The sequence below is a fragment of the Chrysochloris asiatica genome, unplaced genomic scaffold, assembly GCF_000296735.1.
Source record: "Chrysochloris asiatica unplaced genomic scaffold, ChrAsi1.0 scaffold00016, whole genome shotgun sequence".
Classification (NCBI taxonomy): Eukaryota; Metazoa; Chordata; class Mammalia; order Afrosoricida; family Chrysochloridae; genus Chrysochloris; species Chrysochloris asiatica.
Genome location: NW_006408534.1, coordinates 30,080,717 through 30,085,708, shown reverse-complemented (window position 1 = coordinate 30,085,708; position 4,992 = coordinate 30,080,717). Strand labels below are relative to the sequence as shown.

Genomic DNA, 4,992 nt, shown 5'->3' with positions numbered 1-4,992 from the left:
TATATATAGTTAAGAATTTCCAAATGAAGGAGAAATCAAACAGATTTCAAGAAAAAAATAAAACAAAAACTAACTGTAACTCTAAAACTAGCCCAACCTCTACCATTAACATTAAACGTAGCCCTAAACATCATGCTTGAACACTTTAATGTGTTCAAGAACAATTGTGTCAATAAGAGGACTGAGGTGAATCTGGTATAAGCCATGGTGTTTTCAATAGCTTCATATGACTCTTGGTGTGGAACTGTAGGATCAGCACTTGACTGTGAACCACAAGGCTGGCAGTTCAAACCCACCAGCGGCTCTTTGGAAAGTAGTACAGAGTCACTATGAGTCAGAACTGACTCCATGGAATTTAACAACAACAACATATGCATGTAGAAGTTGGATAATGAATAAGGAAAACCATACAAGAATTGATAAATTTGAGTTATAGTTTTAGAGAATATTAACAGTACCATGGACTGGGACCAAGCAAGATCCAGCATCCAGGAACAGAGAACTTTGTTCCACCCTCAGAATGAGTGGAGACCAAAAATCAGACACTTAAGCCCAAGAAAATCAGGATTTAATCCAGCACTTATCTTAGATTCTCAAGGTGCTGACAAAGTATGAGATGGAGCATCCAGAGACAGAAGACACTATTGACTTGGGTCAGGAAGATTCAACAGTAAAGTGTCGTTGGGGGCAAGTACAACCGGAGTTTGATGGTGCTGGCTGTGTTCCAGGATCTGATGGAGCCAAGGAAGTAGGATGCTGATAGTCTTCAATGGGCCCTTACTGTGGGGTGGTGTGTGGAGCTGCTCCAAGATTTTTTCCTGCTTATTACTCAACATTATGGATGTGTCCTCTACTGGACCAGGGCAGCCCTGCTGGTATCAGAAGCCAGGCATAGGTTTGGATACCATCAATGATTCCATACTCCTGGAAGCATGTATCTACCACCTGCTGAAGCTGTGCTGTCGGAAGCAACCCTATTATCTGAATCGATTTGAGCTTTTCTTGCAGAGTTCCTATCAGACTGAGATTGGACAGACCCTGCACCGCATCACTGCCCCCCAGGGCAATGTGGATCTTGGCAGATTCACTGAAAAGAGGTATAAATCTATTGTCAATTACAAGACAGCTTTCTACCCTCTTTACCTTTATGTGGCTGCTGCAATGTATATGGCAGCCATTGATGGGGAGATGGAGCATGCCAATGCCAAGAAGATCCTGCTGGAGATGGGCGAGTTCTTTCAGATTCAGGATGATTACCTTGACCTCTTTGGTAACCCCAGTGTGACAGGCAAGGTTGGCACTGACATCTAAGACAATAAATTTAGCTGGCTGATGGTTCAGTGTCTACAATGGGCCTCTCTGGAACAGTGCCAAATCGTGCAGGAGAATTATGGGCAGAAGGAAAACAAGAAGGTGGCCAGAATGAAGGCAGTGTATGAGGAGATGGAGCTGCCTGCTGTGTTCAAGCAATACCAGGAAGACAGTTTCAGCACCCTTATAAGTCTCATTGAGCAGTACACTGCTCCCCTGGCCCCAGGCATCTACCTAAGGCTAGTTCGCAAGATTTACAAGCAGAAAAAGTGACCTAGAGACAGGAGGTGCTAGAAGGGGAGGTTCTCAATAAATTGTTGTGTAACCTTAAAAAAAAAAAAGGTACCATGGACTGCTAGAACAAATAAATCTGTGTTGGAAGAAGTAGGCCTGAAGACTCCTTAGAAACCAAGATGGCCAGACAATGTCTCTCTTTGAACATATTATCAGGAGGTACCAATCTCTGGAGAAGGACACTATACTCAGTAAAGTAGAGAGCTAGTGAAAAAGAAGATGAAAAAAATGAGATGGATTGACACAGTGGCAATACCAATGGGCTAAAGTGTAACAAGGATTGTGAGGTTGGCACAGGATCAGGGAGTGTTACATTCTGTTGTGCATAAGGTCACTATGAATTGGAACTGACTAGACTACACCTAACAATAACAACCATAATCCTAATATTAAATTAAGCCCTAGGCCTTACCTCCCTGAGTATCATTGGCTCTTGTTCATATGGTACCTCTTGAAATGGTTGAACATTAACCATTTCCTTTTGGTACAATGACTCTGTGTATTTCTTTCATCTTTTCTTGATGCATTCTGCATCATTCAATAATTGCCCAGGGAATCTTTCAATAACGAAAGTCGAGTCTTGAATTTTTTCTTCACTTCCCTCAGCTTGAGAAATGCTGACCATGTTCTTCCCTTTTGGTTTTCTAACTCTAAATCTTTGTATATTTTATTATAGTATTTGGTTTTATCTTCTCAAGCTGATCTTTGAAATTTTCTGTTCAGCTCTTGGACCTCTTCAATTCTTCCATTTGCTTTAGCTTCTCTACGCTGGAGAGCAAGTTTCAGAGTCTCCTCTGACATCCATTTTGACCTTTTCCTTCTTTCTTGTCTTCTTAATGACTTTTTGCTCTCTTCACGTATGATGTTCTTGATGTCATCCCACAACTTTCTGGTCTTCGGTCTTTAGTGTTTAATGTTTCAAATCTGTTCTTCAGATGATCTCAATTCAGGTGGGATAAATTCAAGGTCATATTTAAAGAGCACAGCCTTTGGTATGGATTGCATCTCAATGTCAAGAAAAAAAAAATCCTCACCACTGGACCAATAAACAACATTCTTATCAATGGAGAAAAGATCGAAGTTGTCAAGGACTTCATTCTTCTTGGATCAACTATCAACACTCGCAGAAGCAGCAGTCAAGAGATCAGACGATGTATTGCATTGGGCAAATCTGTTGCACAGGAACTTTTTTAAGTATTGAAAAGCAGAGATGTCAGCTTGAGGACTAAGGTGAGCCTGACCCAAGCCATGGTATTTTCAATAACCTCATATGGATGCAAGAGCTGGAATAAAGAAGATCATAGAAGAATTGATGCCTTTGAGTTGTGGTGTTGGAGGAGAATACTAAAAGTGCCATGGACTGCCAAAAGAACCAATAGATCTGTTTTGTAAGAAGTGCAGCCAGAGTGCTCCTTGGAGGCCAAGATGGCTAAGCTTCGTCTTTCATACTTTGGACATATTGTCCGGAGGGAACAGTCACTGGAGAAGGATGTCATGCTGGGTAAGGTGGAGGGTCAGAGAAAAAGAGGAAGACCCCTAACGAGATGGATTGGCCAGGTGGCATCATTGATGGACTCAAGTGTAGCAGCAGTAATGACTTGGCCCAGGATCGGACATTGTTTTGTTCTGCTGTGCATGGGGTCGCTATGAGTCGGTTCTGACTCTATGGCACCTGACAACACAACAACAACAGGCCTTACCTAGACCTAGATGTAGTCTTAGTACATAAACTTATTGGTCAGTGTAATAGTGGTATTAACTGGTCTTCCTTGTTGGCATATGTATATGTATATCCTATCACATACAGCAATATATTTCAGGATAGATCTTGAAATACTCTTTTTTATTATGAATGTGCCACCATTCCTCTTCAATTTTTCATTTCCAGCATAACAAGCTATGTGACTATCAGATGTAAAATGGCAATTTCAGTCAATTTCAGCTCACTAATACCTAGAATATGGATGTTTATGCGTTCCATTTTATTTTTGACAACTTCCTATTTTCCTAGATATATGATCCAGGAATTAATCCCATGATCCAGCTATTAATTGATATTTTCAGCTGTTTTTCTTCATTTGGAGTTGTGCTCCATCAGCAAATGAAGCTTCCAAAAGCTTTACTCCATTTGTGTCATCACAATCAACACTTCCTTGACAAAGCAGCTTTTCCCCAGTTGTATTGAGCACCTTTGCCAAACTTCAAAGCCTTTTTGAACTGCAAAGTCAGCAATCAGAATAGATTCGATGGCACTTAACAACAACATTGAGTGCCTTCTAACCTAAGGGTTTCATCTTCCAGCACTATATCTGGCAAAAATCTTGGGCTATTCATCACATTTCAATACTCAGTATTCTTGTGCTATCTTAAAGTGTTGCATTGCTATTCATAAGGTTTTCATGGCTAAATATTTAGAAGTAGTCCACCCATCCTTCTCCTGAGTTTGTCTTAGTTTTGAAATCTATCCACCATTGTGTTCCTGCTGGCATTCAAAATACCAGTGGCATCGTTTCTGGTATCACAGCAACACGTGAGCCACCAGAGTGTGATAAAATGACAGAAAAATGTGGTTTTAATTATTGCTATTTATGATTATTATGTCCCAGGCACATTGCAACAGACTTCAATAGCCATAGTTTGTGATCCTCATAACAACCCCTAAAATAATCGGTTCTTTTAATATTTTGTATTTCATCTTTAAGACTTCCAGGCCCTAGAATACTTCCAAAATATCATGTACTATTCCCTCATAAGGCACTCTAGTAGTGTAGTGTGTACAACCTGGGCTGCCAATTGCAAGGTTAGCAGTTCAAAGTAACCAGCTTTTCCATGATAGAAAGTTGAGGGTTTCTGCTCCTATAAAGATTTGCAGCCTCTGAAACTCTATATGTGGTCACTATGAGTCAGAATTGACTCCATGACACATAACTGCCACCATTACCGCATATCCTTTACCATAATATAGTTGATTTGATACAGAGTTATTATTCAAATTCTGTCAATGTCATTACACCATATGTCTATAAAAATCATGTCTATATTATTTTAATTATTGTTTCTCTCCACAGTAAGTAGTACTATTGTTGTTAAGTGCCATCAAGTCATTTCTGACCTATAGCAATCCATTATAGGATTTTGGAGGAGTGGCTGGTTAGTTTGAATTGCTGACCAGGTGGTTCAAAGTGACCTTGTGGTCCAGTAGATTATCCTGCAGTGCCACACTAGGACTCCAGCAAATAGTATAATACCTGTCATATGGTTGATGCTCAACAAATGCCTGCTGAACTCATGGAAGATTTTAAATAATGGATATTATATTACTATTACTAAGTCCACTTTACAAATAAGAAACTTGAAACTCAGAATCTGAGCTAAATTCACCGTCAA

At 40.0% G+C, this 4,992-nt stretch overlaps 1 pseudogene; it reads left to right on the top strand.

Moving 5' to 3' along the window:
* Positions 1–514: 514 nt before the first annotated feature.
* Positions 515–1,584, top strand: LOC102818833 (annotated as a pseudogene).
* The last annotated feature ends 3,408 nt before the right edge of the window (positions 1,585–4,992 follow it).